General features: G+C 40.4%; 1 non-coding gene across 1 annotated transcript; it reads left to right on the top strand.

The window, feature by feature from the left end:
- Positions 1–16257: 16257 nt before the first annotated feature.
- On the top strand, positions 16258–16362 carry LOC118973422 (U6 spliceosomal RNA). Its single transcript, XR_005062734.1, has one exon. It is a non-coding gene; the product is annotated as a U6 spliceosomal RNA (small nuclear RNA).
- The last annotated feature ends 688 nt before the right edge of the window (positions 16363–17050 follow it).

The following is a 17050-nucleotide window of genomic DNA, read 5'->3' as shown; positions in this document are numbered from 1 at the left end:
ATAAATAAATAAAATTTAGAAGAATAAAACAATAAAAATAATGAAACCAGGAGCTGGTTCTTCAAGAAAATAAACAAAATAGATAAACCCCTACCGAGACTTTTCAAGAAAAAAAGAGAGTCTATACACATAAACAGACTCAGAAATGAGAAAGAAAAAACTACAGTCACCACAGAAATACAAAGAATGACTAGAACACACTATGAAAAATAATATGCTAATGAATTGGATAACCTAGAAGAAATGGACAACTTTCTAGAAAAGTACAACCTTCCAAGACTGACCTAGGAAGAAACAGACCAATCACCAGCAATGAAATTGAATTGGTAATGAAAAAACTACCTAAGAACAAAATTCCTGGACCAGATTGCTTCACTGATGAAATTTATTGAACATTTACAGAGACCTCATCCTCCTTAAAGTTTTCCAAAAAGTAGAACAGGGGAGAATACTTCCCAACTCATTCTGTAAGGCCATCATCTCTCTACTAAAACTAGAGAAAGACAGCATAAAGAAAGAAAATTATAGACCAATATCCTTGATGAACATAGATGCAAAAATACTCAACAAAATATTGGCAAACTGAACTAAAAAAATACATCAATAAGATAATCCATCATGATCAACTGGGATGTATTCCAGGGATGCAAGGATGGTGCAATATTTGAAAATCCATCAGCATTATATATCACATCAACAAAAAGAAAGTAAAAAATCACATGATACTCTCAATAGATGCTAAAAAAGCATTTGACACAATTCAACATACATTCATGATAAAAACTCTCACCAAAATGGGTATAGAGGGAAAGTACCTCAACATACTAAAGGCCACATATGACAAACCCACAGCCAACATCACACTTAATAGTGAAGAGCTGAAAGCTTTTCCTCAATGATCAAGAACAAGACAAGGATGCCCCCTCTCCCCAATTTTATTCAACATAGTACTGGAGGTCCTAGCCACAGCAATCAGACAACACAAAGAAATAAAAGGCATCCAGATTGGTAAGGAAGAATTTGAACTTTCACTGTTTTCAGATTACATGATATCGTACATAAAATACCCTAAAAAATCCACTAACTAGTAGAACTAATAACTGAATTCAGCAAAGTTGCAGGATAAAAATTAATACACAGAAATCTGTTGCATTCCTATATACTAACAGTGAACTAACAGAAAGAAAAATCAAGAAACAATTCCATTTACAGTTGTATCAAAAAGAATAAATTACCTAGGAATAAACTTAACCAAGGAGGTGAAAGACCTATAATACCCTGAAAACTACAAGATACTCATGAGAGAAATTAAGGAAGACAGCAATAAATGGAAATACATCCTGTGCTCGATAGGAAGAATTAATATTGTCCAAATGACCATCCTGCCTAAAGAAATCTTCAGATTCAGTGCAATTCCTCTCAAAATATCAACAACATTCTTCAACAAACCAGAAAAAATGGTTTTACAACTCAAGTGGAACCACAGAAGACTCCAAATAGCCAAAGCAATCCTGAGAAGGAAGAAGAAATCTAGGGGGATTGCACTCCCTACCTTCAAGCTCTATTACAAAGCCACAGTAATCAAGACAATTTGGTACTGGCACAAGAACCGCACCATAGATCAATGGAGCAGAATGGAAAGCCCATATAGAAACCCACACATATATAACCAATTAATATAGGATAAAGGACCCGTGGATACACAGTGGGGAAATAACAGCCTCTTGAGCAACTTTGCTGGCAAAACAGGACAGCTACATGAAAGACAATGAACCTGGATTATTGTCTAACCCCAGACACGAAAGTAAGCTCAAAATTTACCAAAGACTTGAATGTTACTCACAAAACCGTAAAATTCATCGAAGAACAGAAAAGCAATAATCTCTTGATTATAGACATGAGAAATTTTTTTTCAAATTGGACAAGGAAACAAAAGCAAAAATGAAGGAATGGGAGTGCATCAAACTAAAAGGTTCTGTACAGCAAATGACACCATCAGCAGAACAAAAAGGCATCCTACAGTATGTATGGGAGAATGTATCTGTAAATGATTTATCTGATAAGGGGTTAACATCTAAAATATATAAAGAGCTCACGTGCCTCAAAAACAAATAACCCAATTAAAAATTGGCAGAGGATCTGAACAGAACTTCTCCAAAGAAGAAATTCAGATGGCCAATAGGCACATGAAAAGATGCTCTGCATTGCTAGTCATCAAGGAAATGCATATTACAACTGCAGTGAGACATCACCTCACACCAGGTAGGATGATCATCATCCAAAATACAAGGAACAACAAATGCTGGTGAGGATGTGGAGAAAAGGGAATCCTTCTACACTGTTGGCGGGACTGCTAAGAATTTACTCAAAGAAAACAAGATCACATATTCAAAAAGACATATGCACCCCTCTATTTGTTGCAGCACTATTTACAGTAGCCAAGATATGGAAGCAACCTAAGTGTCCATCAGTAGATGAATGGATAAAGAAGAAGTGGTACATATACATAAAGTAATATTATTCAGCCTTTAAAATAAAACAAATCCTACATTTCCAACACCTTGGATGGAGCTAGAGGGTATTATGCTCAGTGAAATAAGCCAGGCAGAGAAAGACAAGTACAAAATGATTTCACTCATTTATGGAGTATAGTAAGCATATCTGAAGGAACAAAACATCAGCAGACTCACAGACTCCAGAAGGGACTAGTGGTTACCAAAGGGAAGGGAGTGGGGACGGAGAACAGGATTAAGGGGCATTATACTTAGCACACACAATATAGGTAGTCACAGGGAAAGCAGTATAGTACAGAGATGACAAGTAATGACACTATAGCATCTTATCACACTGATGGATAGTGATCGCAATGGAGTGTGTGGGAGAATATAGATGAATGTTGAAACCGCAATGTTGCTCATGTGAAACCTTCGTAAGATTGTATATCAATAATAACTTAATTAAAAAAAAGAGAAGAGAGAAATCCCTAGTATGCTCAGAATTTTTAAATATTTATGCAAAAAACCCCTCATCATGTCCACCTTAAAAACTAAAAAGTATATATATCTAATTATTCTTAATATTTTAAGTTAAAATATTTCAGACTGATTTTTTATAGGAATTTTTTACCTTTCACTCACTAACTTAAAATACTTTTAATTCTATTAAGATGACATGATTAAATATTTCTCATTTATCTATGGCCATTTGAGTAGTTTAAATAATAAATTAAATAATTTAAATTGATAGTTGAGATTTTTACTTCACAACGCTTGAGTAAGGGCAAAGAAACACTTGGAAATGAAATTTATCACATTTTGAGAAACCTTGTTCAAAATGTTTGCAAATATTAAACAAGTACATTTGCTAGAACACCCTTCTTTTTCAAATGAATAATGAACATGTAGGAAATTTCACCGAGAACAACAACTTGCAAAAATTACATTTTTTAAAGGGGTGCACTGGCTCTGAGTTTGACTTTTGCTTTACAATGGTAACTAACTGGTTAATTAAAGCTTGTGTGCTTATAGAGCATGCATGGCAGAGAGGTGACGAAGTCTAATATACAAATGGTGAAAACTAAAGAATGAAAACAAGCTTTGAAGTTATAGTCGGTGGGGATACTTGTTTGTCTTGGTTTTGGAGATGAGTGGAGGCTTTGAAGAGAAAAAATGATGTCTGAGAAGTCCTAACTAAGGTTATCCTTCAGTTAGAAAGATACGGGAATTCAAATTACCTGCTTGTAAATAACTCTAAATATAACAATCTTTGGTATTTTATGTAAAGAGAACTGTTATTAGTGCCCATAGTTCCTGTTGAAGGATTTTGAAATGCTTCTAGAGGAATACAGTTTATATGTAAGCAACACTAATTGAGTTGATATTATATATTATTTATATATATAACTTTATATATAAATTCTATTAATTGAGATAAATTTTGAGTTCATAATAAATTTAAAAAAGAAAATTCAGCTGAATACAAAAATATAATCCAGAAATATAAAATTAAGAAGCCCAATAGAAACTAGAGACATTGAAATAATCTGGTTAAGAGTATAGTATAGCTATTCATGTTTAATGTAATTAAAGACATTTAAGATGTTGTCAAAATATTTTAAAGAGTCAAGAACTTTTCAGAAATGATATAGAGTTTTCAGAATAACCAAATTGAAAAACAAAAAAGATAGGTAACTGGTATTAGAAATTTAATTAATGGTGTAGGACCCCAACCTCCCTGAGGAATAAGTTAGCCTAAGAGTAGCCATCTTGAAGCCTGAAAACCATTCTGACATACGACTCAGAGGAAACAACCGAAACCGGGTAACTCCTCTGGAAAAACAAGTTAATTAATCATGACTGCTGGCAGCGCTAACCTTTCGGTTAGTTAAGCATAAATGCCGACCCTACCTTGCTACACCCCCAGGACGTGGCACTAACCCAGAAATCGTAGGTTTGAAAAATTACTGCCTTTGTAGTATTGTTATCTTGCTATGTAGTATTGTTATCTTGTTATTACAAAATAATCTGTAACCATAGTAATCCTCTAGGGCTGAATGCCTCAGAAAATCCTATATAACCACTTAGTTGTAAGTGTTCAGGGTCCTCGTTGAGACCCGCTGCGACAGGCTGACTTGGACCCCAGCTAGTTGGCTTCTGAATAAATTCCTCTTGCTTGTTGCATCAAGAAACGTCTTTGGTGAGTGATTTGGGGCGGCGTCTTCCTCAGGGAAATCCAACATTTGGGGTTTCGTCCGGGATCGGGCGTCCACCCCACTTCACTCCCGAAGTCGCTCTTGGAGGAAGAGGTAAGATTGGTGGCGCCTTGAGTTGTATGTGTTCTGTTTTCTGTTTCAGTGAGACCGGTCGGAGTTCTGAAGGGTACCTGCTGTCTGGCAGCCGTCTCAATCCCGTAAAGGGGCTGTGACTGCGGTCGGTAGACGTACTAGAGCACCGCAGGCTGCAACCCTGGGGGACGCCTCAGGGAGGTTGGGGGGCCAGGGACGCCTGGTAGCCTCCCGTCTGTTTTTCCGGCAAACTGAACCTGATGAGATAGGGTTGATTTTTAGGCGCCGAGAATATCAACCCTCTGATTCCTTTCGGTTTCTGTTCGAGGCTCTGAAAAGAACCAAAAGCGGCCGCTGTGTGTCTAATCTGTGTGTGTCTTTGTTTTTTGTGTCTTTTACGTGTCTATTTATTGTTATACTGACAATGGGACAGACAGTGATGACCCCCCCTTAGCCTGACGCTAGATCATTGGACGGAAGTTAGAGAGAGGGCACATAATTTGTCAGTAGAAGTGAAAAAGGGACCATGGCAGACTTTCTGTGCCTCTGAATGGCCCACCTACAATGTTGGGTGGCCCTCGGAGGGGACTTTTGATCTCCCCACCTTATTAGCAGTAAAAGCTGTTGTCTTCCAGGATTCGTCTCAAGGACACCCGGATCAGCAACCCTACATTGTAGTCTGGCAAGAGTTGGTGGAGAACCCACCACCCTGGGTAAAGCCCTGGGTGCTAAAGAAAATGGGCCCTCGAGTTTTAGCTGCCCAGACTCAACCTCAGAAAAAGGAAAAGGAAACTACCAAACTTTACCCTGATACTCAAGATTCGCTTATAATTGATGATCCCCCTCCCCCTCCTTACCCTCCTGCCCCCACGGCACCCCCGGTGCCCCCACCCCCAGCACCCCCAGCACCCTCAGCACCCTCAGCACCCCCAGCACCCCCAGCTCCGGCACCCTCAGTCCCTGATGCCGAGGCAGTAGGGCAGGCTCCGGGACCTGCCCAGGGCACCCGGCGCCACCGAGGGGCCATCTTGGACCCACCGGGTATCTTTCCTCTCCGGTCTTATGGAGTTCCCATCCTTGGAGAAGAAGGGGAACCGCCTTTCCAACCTCTGCAATATTGGCCCTTCTCCTCTGCTGATTTGTATAATTGGAAAGCTAACTACCCGTCCTTTTCAGAGGAGCCACAGAAACTAACTGGTTTAGTAGAGTCTCTGATGTTTTCCCACCAGCCCACCTGGGATGACTGTCAGCAGCTTTTGCAGGTGCTCTTTACCACGGAAGAGAGAGAGAGGATTCTCCTGGAGGCACGGAAGAATGTGCCTGGAACCGACAGACGGCCTTCGCAACTCCCTCATGACATAGAGAGAGGGTTCCCGTTGACTAGACCCAACTGGGACTTTAATTCTCCAGAAGGTAGGGAGCGACTAACCATCTATTGTCAGGCTCTGGTGGCAGGTCTCTGTGGGGCCGCAAGACGCCCCACCAATTTGGCCAAGGTAAGAGAGGTCAGCCAGGGAGCCACTGAAGCACCTGCAGTATTCTTAGAGCGCCTGATAGAAGCCTTCAGGCGGTATACCCCCTTTGATCCCACTTCTGAAGGGCATAGTGCTTCAGTGGCCCTTGCTTTTATCGGGCAATCGGCACCCGACATAAAGAAAAACCTTCAGAGATTGGAGGGCTTACAGGATTTGTCGCTGAGAGATTTAGTGAAAGAAGCAGAGAAAGTTTATCATAAGAGAGAGACTGAAGAAGAGAAGGAGTTAAGGAAAGAGAAGGAGAGGGAAAGTAAAGAAGAAAAGAGAGATAGGAAGCATGAGAGAAATTTAACAAAGATCTTGGCCGCAGTAGTAGAAAGTAAGGGACGACCGCCCTCTAGTGGTAGAACTAGTAAGGCAGGGTCCCTGGGCAACCGACCTCCTTTGGATAAAGATCAGTGTGCGTACTGCAAGGAAAAGGGGCATTGGGTGAAAGAATGCCCAAAGAAACCACCACGGGGACCTCCAAAGAAAGTGTTGTCTCTGCTAGAAGACGAGGACTAGGGAAGACGGGGCTCGGAGCCCCTCCCCGAGCCTAGGGTAACTCTGAAGGTGGAGGGGCAACCCATTGAGTTTCTGGTAGATACTGGTGCTCAACATTCAGTACTGACCCAAGCTAGAGGCCCCCTTTCTAGTAAAAAGTCTTGGGTGTTCGGGGCCACGGGTCAGAAACAATATGCATGGACTACCCAAAGAACAGTGGACTTAGGAGTGGGACAAGTAAACCACTCATTCCTTGTTATACCGGAATGCCCTACACCCTTGTTAGGAAGAGACATTTTGACTAAAGTCGGGGCCCAAATATCCTTTCAGGCTGAAGATACCCTAGTGACTGATAGAGAGAAGAAACCCTTGGGCCTAAGCATTCTGTCCATAAAGTTAGAAGACGAGTACCGCCTTTTTAAGGAACCAGAACCCTCCCGAGTTAATCAGAGGTGGCTCAACCAGTTTCCAGGAGCCTGGGCAGAGACGGCAGGTATGGGACTTGCTGTAAACCAGCCCCCGGTGGTCATAGAATTGAAAGCCTCAGCCTCACCAGTAACTGTGAGACAATATCCAATGAGTAAAGAAGCCAGAGATGGAATTAGGCCCCATATCCAGAGGCTCATAGAGCAGGGGATATTAGTAAAATGTAAATCCCCATGGAACACTCCCTTGCTGCCTGTAAAGAAAGCGGGAACAGGAGATTATCGACCAGTGCAAGATTTGAGAGAAGTTAATAAGAGAACACAGGACATTCATCCCACTGTGCCAAATCCTTACAACCTGCTAAGCTCTCTGGCCCCAGAAAACACTTGGTATACAGTCTTAGATTTAAAAGATGCCTTCTTTTGTTTGCGCCTGCACCAGAGTAGCCAACTGCTGTTTGCTTTTGAGTGGAAAGACCCCTCCACAGGAACTACTGGACAATTGACCTGGACTCGCTTACCACAAGGATTCAAGAATTCACCTACCCTCTTCGACGAGGCTTTACACCAGGACTTGGCCTTTTACCGAGCCTCCAACCCACAGGTAACCTTGTTACAATATGTTGATGACTTACTGATAGCCGCTCCTACACAGGAGGTCTGCCAAGCGGCTACTGAAGCCCTTTTGACTGAACTTGCTAGGCTGGGGTATAGAGCATCTGCCAAAAAAGCACAGATCTGCCAACAACAAGTGACTTATTTAGGGTATTCCCTGAGAGAAGGGAAAAGGTGGCTTACTGAAGCCCGGAAGCAGACTGTGACACAGATCCCGGTCCCTACTACTCCGCGCCAAGTCCGCGAATTTCTGGGAACAGCAGGGTTCTGCAGATTGTGGATACCCGGATATGCCACCTTAGCCGCCCCCCTGTACCCCCTAACCAAAGGGGCAGCCCCATTTGTTTGGGGACCTGAACAGCAACAGGCCTTTGATGAAATCAAGAAGGCCCTCCTGTCGGCACCCGCTCTGGCCCTGCCAGACGTGACTAAGCCATTCGTCCTTTTTGTGGATGAGCGGAGTGGAGTGGCTCGGGGAGTGTTGACCCAGCAATGGGGACCGTGGAAGAGACCTGTCGCCTATTTGTCAAAAAAATTAGACCCAGTAAGTAGTGGATAGCCTGCCTGTTTGAGAGTAGTGGTGGCTGTGGCCCTCCTAGTTAAAGATTCTGACAAACTGACACTGGGACAGAAACTTACTGTAGTTTCTCCACATGCGTTGGAGAGTGTAATTCGGCAACCACCCGAGAGATGGATGTCGAATGCCAGAATAACTCACTACCAAACCTTACTCCTGAATCGTGATTGAGTAGAGTTTGCCCCCCCTGCCATCCTAAACCCGGCCACTCTGCTCCCCGATTTGGGGAAAGAAGTGCTTCATACCTGCCAGGAAATCCTGGCTGAAGAGACAGGAACCCGCCAGGACTTGCAAGACCAGCCCTTAGGGGGAACGGGACTCCTGACTTGGTACACGGACGGGAGCAGTTACATCATGAATGGTAAGAGAATGGCTGGAGCTGCAGTAGTAGATGATGACCGAGTTGTATGGGCCAGTGGACTCCCAACGGGCACCTCTGCACAGCGAGCAGAACTCATCGCCCTGACTCAGGCCCTAAGGATGGCAGAAGGTAAGAGACTTAACGTCTACACTGACAGCAGATATGCCTTTGCCACTGCTCATATACACAGGGCTATTTATAGACAGAGAGGGCTGCTAACTTCTGCCGGGAAAGATGTTAAAAACAAACAAAAGATTTTAGATTTGCTAGAAGCCATCCATAGGCCTAAAGAAGTAGCAATAATACATTGCCCTGGACACCAGAAAGATGACTCTCCAATAGCTCGAGGAAACCGGAGAGCAGACCAAGCCGCAAAACAAGCGGCTCAGGGAATGAACGTTTTGCCCCTCCAAGTGTGTCCGGAAGCCACTCACATCAAGAGCTTCCAGTACACCTGAAGATCTCGTTTGTATAAACAAATTAGGGTTCAAAAATTCCTCACCCCAAGAGATATACAAGTCCGAAAAAGGGAAAGTTGTCCTGCCCCGGAAAGAGGCAGAAGAATACTTAAGGCAATTACATCAACTGACACATTTGGGAGCAAAAAACCTAAAGACTTTAGTTCGAGACTCCCCTTATCATGTTATTAGATTAGGAAAATTGGCTGACGAGATTGTAAAAAATTGTGTTCCCTGTCAATTAGTAAACGTGAGCAAAAATCAAGCAATATCCGGAAAAAGACTTCGAGGAGATCGCCCAGGAACTTATTGGGAAGTTGACTTCACTGAAATTAAGCCTGCTAAGTATAGATATAAGTACCTTCTAGTTTTTCTAGACACATTTTCAGGATGGACAGAGGCGTTCCCCACCAAAACTGAGACAGCTCAGACGGTGTCTAAAAAAATCCTTGAAGAAATATTTCCCAGGTTTGGGATCCCAAAGGTAATCGGCTCCGACAACGGCCCTGCTTTTGTTGCCCAGGTAAGTCAGGGATTGGCCAAGATCCTGGGGACGGACTGGAAATTGCATTGTGCATACAGGCCCCAGAGCTCAGGACAGGTAGAAAGGATGAACAGAACTCTAAAAGAGACCTTGACTAAATTGTCCATAGAGACTGGCTTATGTGATTGGTTGGTCCTCCTTCCCTTTGCCCTGTTTAGAGTCAGGAACACTCCCGGCCGCTTTGGACTAACGCCTTTTGAAATAATGTTTGGGGCCCCAGCTCCGCTTCAGTCAGCACATCTTCATATATTCCCTGAGTGTGCAACTAATAAGTTTTTGCTTGAAAGGTTACGAGCCTTGGAAGCTGTGCAGAAAGAGGTGTGGGCCTCCATCAAGGAAGCCTATCGGCCAGAGGACCTCTCGGTGCCTCACCAGTTCCAGGTGGGAGACCCTGTCTACGTGAGAAGGCACCGGACAGGAAACCTCAAGCCACGGTGGAAGGGACCTTTCGTCGTCCTCCTGACTACTCCCACAGCTGTAAAAGTGGACGGCGTCTCTTCCTGGATACACGCTTCACATCTAAAGAAGGCACCCCCGGACCCAGACTGGCGAGTAACTCGAACTGATAACCCCCTTAAGCTTCGCTTGTGTAAAAAGAATTATGCTGTTAGTAATTCTGATGCTCCTGCTACTTCCAACCCACCAGAACCCTAACCCCCATGAATCCAGGTTACTGACATGGCAAATCATTACCCCAGCTTCCCACCAAGTAGTAGTCCAGTTAACAGAACAGCATCCTAGGGGGACTTGGTGGCCTACCCTCACTGTAGACATATGTACTCTCTTCAAACAAGACCCTCGGCACGGAGGTAGAATAGGAAGGCCAGGATGTAGATCTCGAGCTTCTATAAAAAAACTCCAAGATACCTGCTTCTATGTGTGCCCAGCCCCCTCAACCGATCGTGCCAAGGCCTCACAGTGTGGTGGGCAGACAGACTTTTTCTGCAAAAATTGGGGCTGTGAACAAACAGGGACATGTCATTGGATAGGCAGAAATGCCGGGAGCTCCCCTCCAAGCCTTATAAGAGTTAAAAGAAACAGTACTCAGACCCAATGTATGACCAGCTCTACCTGTAATCTTATTGATATTTCCTTTACTGAAGCCGGAAAAGGGGCAAATTGGGAAAGAGGGCTCATGTGGGGATTAAGACTCTATCAGGAAGGATATGATAATGGAGTTGTATTCACTCTTAGACTCAAAGTAGAAACCCTCCCGGCTATTCCAGTAGGACCAAACGCTGTCTTACCAGATCAACCTCGCCTCCCAACCCCAGCCCCGAAAAGAACCCTAACTATTTCAGCTGTCCCTGTCTTTGCTCCTAGCCCACTGACCTCCTTTTCTAGCAATGGACAGCGCCTCCTCAACCTTGTTGAGGGAGCTTTCAGAGTCCTAAATGCCACCGACCCTAAAACTACAGAGTCCTGTTGGTTATGTTTTTCTTCTAGACCACCTTATTATGAAGGGCTGGGATTGTCAGCTGATTTTAAAAATACAACCAGCCACGAAATTTGTAGTTGGGGCAGTCATAAAAAGCTAACACTAACCGAAGTGTCTGGAATAGGAAAGTGTCTAGGTACGGTTCCCGCCATGCATAAAAGTTTATGTAATGAGACCATCCCCATGATCCCCACAAGAGAAAACAGGTATTTAGTCCCACCACCTGAAGAATGGTGGGCCTGTAATACTGGACTAACTCCATGTGTTTCCACCTCTGTCTTCAATTTCTCCCACGAATTCTGTATAATGGTCCAGTTAGTACCCAGACTAATGTATCATGATGACTTCTCATTCGTGGCAGAATTGGAACCTAGACTAAGGTATAAGAGAGAGCCAGTCTCACTCACTCTAGCTGTATTACTAGGAGTAGGAGTCGCAGCCGGAGTAGGAACAGGGGCGGCTGCAATTATACAAGAGAACCAACATTATGAAGGACTAAGAATAGCTATCGATGAAGATTTGAGAACTATAGAACAGTCTATTTCTAAACTTGAAGAGTCCCTAACCTCCCTCTCTGAAGTAGTGCTGCAAAATAGACGAGGGTTAGATTTACTATTTCTAAAAGAAGGTGGATTATGTGCAGCTCTAAAAGAAGAGTGTTGCTTCTATGCAGACCATACTGGAGTAGTAAGAGACTCAATGTCTAAACTGAAAGAAAGATTAGATCAGCGAAAGCGAGAACGAGAAGCTAACCAGAGCCTGTTTGAATCCTGGTTTTCTAGATCCCCATGGCTTACAACTCTAATATCCACCTTGGCAGGACCCCTGTTTATTTTTATATTGCTCCTCACCTTAGGTCCCTGCATTTTAAATCGAGTAATAACCTTTATTAGAGAAAGAGTGAGTGCTGTGCAGGTGCTAATGCTGAGACAACAGTACCATACCCTCACACATCAAGAAGAAACCAACATTCCATGATTAGAATGTTCAGAAAAGGAAGTGGGGAAATGTAGAACCCCAACCTCCCTGAGGAATAAGTTAGCCTAAGAGTAGCCATCTTGAAGCCTGAAAACCATTCTGACATATGACTCAGAGGAAACAACCGAAACCGGGTAACTCCTCTGGAAAAACAAGTTAATTAATCATGACTGCTGGCAGTGCTAACCTTTCGGTTAGTTAAGCATAAATGCCGACCCTACCTTGCTACACCCCCAGGACGTGGCACTAACCCAGAAATCGTAGGTTTGAAAAATTACTGCCTTTGTAGTATTGTTATCTTGCTATGTAGTATTGTTATCTTGTTATTACAAAATAATCTGTAACCATAGTAATCCTCTAGGGCTGAATGCCTCAGAAAATCCTATATAACCACTTAGTTGTAAGTGTTCAGGGTCCTCGTTGAGACCCGCTGCGACAGGCTGACTTGGACCCCAACTAGTTGGCTTCTGAATAAATTCCTCTTGCTTGTTGCATCAAGAAACGTCTTTGGTGAGTGATTTGGGGCGGCGTCTTCCTCAGGGGAATCCAACAATGGCTAGTATTAGACAGACATGAAGAGAGAAGTGGTGAATTGGAAGATAAACATTAAAGGAAATAGTCACAATGAAAGATATAAATGTAAAGGAAAAGAAATTATGAAGGAAAGGTTATTGGTGACATGGGTGGAATAGAAACTGAGTCAAGTAGTTTTAGAAAATGTTGTTTTGACTGGAAATTATAATGCCAGAAAGAACTGTTAGTGAGTTTTACATATGGATATGAATTAGCAATTCTGAAACAATTTGAGATGCATTATAGAGTTGAGCAAATTAGTTAATAAATTGCAGATAATGATAGTCAAGTTTTTCACTTTCAAAGAAAGAAATTGCAAGAAGCAGTGGGAGAGAAAAGGCTAATATGAAACTTGTGGTGAATTAGCATTGGAGACACACCCCTACATTAATCAATACATGCATATCCACATAAATATCTATATAACCATGTCTGTCTTTTTATCTATCTACCTATCTTCTAACTATCTATCTAACTTGACCATCTATGAGTTCACTCTAACACCTCTAATTCCAATCCAACATCTAAGAAGCTGTTTCTTTGTATTATTGTTTGTTTATCCTAGTCTTCTCTTTTTTCCATATTTGCAAAGCCTTTCCCTAAGAATGAGAAATTGAATTTCTATTAATCCCAATGTATTTATTTCCTAAATAACCTTATATGTCCCAACCAAATTAGTCACCTGCTTGACTTCTGACTCCATCATTGATTCCTTGATGCTAATGTGGTCTCTTCTATGGCTGTACCATTTCCTTGCCCTCTGGCCATACTGCCACCTCCAAGGGAAGACAATGAAAGGATAAGTAGAGAATAAAAAGGAAATAAATGGTTGTGGAAAGGGAAAACATATACAGATTTTATATACCAAAGCATTTTTTTTAATTACTTCCTTTTTCTAAGCTTAATAATCTATTGGCCCTACCTTAATACAGCTGGCAGAAATTCAAACTGAATTTGGAGAATTTACCTCATTCTCCATGAAGAGTAAAATGTCTGTGGGTAAAATTGCAATATTTCCAGAATCTCTCACATGGCTTTAGTGCATCTCCATACAGTAGGTGCTTCCAAAGGGTATAGAGAAGTAATCCATCACCATATCAGTAAGTAATTACAAGGGCGAGAGATTACCAGGGCTTATCTGGACCCAGAGAGGTTGGGTGGGGGCCTCTTCTTTTGCAGCTGTGGCAAGAAAGTACGAAATAAACTGGTTTCCCCCACTTTAGTTTTCCCTTTGACTGATTGCAGTTTCAAAGGTATTTTGCCCTAGGATTTCCCCCCCACCCCCGCCCCAGAGTTACAATGCTGAAGGAATCTTACATAGTCTGTGAATTGCAAAGAGTATTCTCTATCTTTATACTGGTTATGATGAAATGACTCCTGCATAAGCACACTTGGTCTTTTGAAGGCAGAGGGCTCTGCTTTTCTTATTCCAACTATGAAATGTAGGCATTGGCAGAGACTTAGAGTCTTAAGTGTTTTCAAGTATGTCAGCATCATGGCTGCACCATGCAGTCAGTTCATTTAAGTTTTATTAAAGGTACCTACTTTTAGGTACCTGTTTTGTTCCACACTTCTGGAAGCTGTCAAAAACTTCTCTCTTCACCATAGATCTTTTGTTTCTATCTTTGAAGACCATCCCAATTTCAACTAATCAGACTAATTTTCCTTTACGAACCTACATATTCCAGAATAAAGCTTCTGGGAGATTTTTAATTTTTTTAGGAGTCTGGAAATTTCTGATTTGAGCTCTTAATACCAGTAACACAACATTAATAATTCATGGATTTGAAGATGTAGAAGGGATTGGCTATTTGGAATCAGAAATCATTTAGTATTCCAAAACAAATGTACCTTTTACAGAATAATATAAATTAATATTAAATACATTTTCTAGAAAATAAGTTAACATTTATTTTTCTTTTTGTAAGGAGTGATTGTTAGTAGCAGTCCTGATATTGTAGGGTGTTCTCTATATTTGGAATAGAAGAATCTCTAAATGGAAAGCCTAGTTCACACATAAGACAGACAAACTTGTAGTACAACCAGGTATAAAAGCCCAGTATTTATTTAAAAAGATAGTCAGAAAATACACCAGAGATGTAATGGCAGATGGGAGTAGTGGACAGAATTTAAAATAGGAAGTTGTTATTAGTGAAATCTTAGTAATTCCACCTGAGATTCACTCTCTTACCTTGTAATCCATTTTACATTTTAGTTTAATTCAAGGTTTTCTTTTTTATTTGAAAATGGTTTCCTTGGGAAGAATAATAAGGAAAATAATGTAAAATTTAGAAAAATCACTGCTCTAGAAGCTTTTTAAAATATCTAGACATTTTATTTGCCTGCTCTGTGAAGTACTGAAGTCCCCTTAACAAAATATAATAATTTAATATGTTCTCAATTTTAGCAAAATAAGCATACATGTATTTTAAAACATGTTAATGTTTTAGTATTTTTTCTAATTAGTTTGCATAAATTTATTTTATTTTAAAATTATTAATATGTGTTTTGAAATGCCTTAAATGGGTATTAAATGGATAATGCTCAGGATTTGACAGTTTATGGACTCAATTTTTTTAGCACATTTAAAAATATAGCTTTAGTTTTATTTGGCCATTGAGACTAATTTGGGGCAAGAAATGATGAACCATATGCATTTAGAGTTACTCACCCCTGAAAATGTACTTTAAACTCTGTTATATATAAACAAACAGTGGGATAGCAAGTACATGAACTTAAAGTGTTTTTAAGTGCAGAGAGTTTTTTCTTTTGATTTTAAAACTTTATTTGCAGACATGCATCAAACTAATGATAAAATGAAGTTTTCTATCTTATTTTTAATTAATCCTTAGTATTTCTGGTAATATCCATGTTTATATTTAATATCCATGTATGGTATGATCTGTTGCATTAAATATCATTATGGAATGATGCCTTCCTTCTAATTTTACTTTGATTAATAATTCAAATTTTAAAGGAGTTCCTGGGATTTGGTTGTTAGTGAAAGAACTAAATTCTCTGTAATATATCAACACATGTGAGGCATGATTCTTCCAGCCATTTTAAAGTATATATATATATACTAAATATATTTTTTAGTATCTTTGCTTTTAGATCACTGAAACATTATCTCATAGCTGCTGTGTTTAATAGTCCCAGGTTAATGAAGAGACTTTACAATAGATTATGCACCATGTACAGACTAAGAAAAAGGGCTGCTTTAGATATTTTTCTTCCCATGATTAGCCTACATTTCTATTTTCTGCCCATCAGAAATGCTTTTTAAAGATTAGTAATATTACTGATTATTAATGCCTAAAATCCAAGTTTTTCTCTTATAGCCAAGTAAATTTGTAGATTTTTCTTTAATTTTAGAGGACATTTTCCCCAAAAACATCATTAAAATACAGCCCAAACCATTTCATATTACTAAATTTAAAAATATAGTCAATAATATTGTACTATACACTTAAAAATATGCTGACGCTGCTCACCTCAGTAGCACATATATTAAATTGGAAGGATACAGAGAAGATTAGCATGGCCCCAGTGTAAGTATAACATGCAAATTTGGAAAGTGTTCCATATTTTAAAAAATTTTTGTTAGGAAAGATTTCATATCAAGTGTTCTCACTGTGATAAAAAAATATTTAAAATAATATTCATAAGTCAGAAAGTGACTTTATGGAATATTGTAAGATATTACCATGGCACAAATAATAAATTTTTATACAAGTAGCATGCCATGTAATCTACTTCCACATATAGTATATTACATGTCCTATATTTTATTCTTGAAAAAAGGAGTATGATATTAGAGTTACTTCCCAAATGTCCAGAAAAAGTAAAGTAAAATACTGAAAGGAATTCAAGTCTTAAGTTAAAATAATTCAATGTATAACAGAATTCACCCTGTAAATTTAAGACACTTTAATATGACATTTATTACTAGTAGTCATCATTATTTGAAATGTAGGTACCAGGTCACCAACTGAAAAATAAGCTTTATGTGCATTAACTCACTTCAGTCTTTCACTGAATGTCATGACCTTGATACTTTTGAAATTACAGGCCAGTTGTTTCTGAATGCCTGTCAGTGATGTTTCTTAATGATTAAATCCAGTTTATACACCTTGGGCAAAAGTGTGTGATGCTTTTCTCATTACATACTAGTGGGTGTCACATGATTCTGATTTGCCCCATCATGATGATTTCTTGATTAAGGTTATGTCTGGCAGGCTTCTCCATTATAGAATTCTTTGTTTTCCTTTGTACTTAAA

Source organism: Manis javanica, chromosome 9, assembly GCF_040802235.1.
Source record: "Manis javanica isolate MJ-LG chromosome 9, MJ_LKY, whole genome shotgun sequence".
Lineage (NCBI taxonomy): Eukaryota > Metazoa > Chordata > Mammalia > Pholidota > Manidae > Manis > Manis javanica.
Note: the sequence above shows the minus strand (reverse complement) of the source record. Positions and strands in the feature narration are given on the sequence as shown.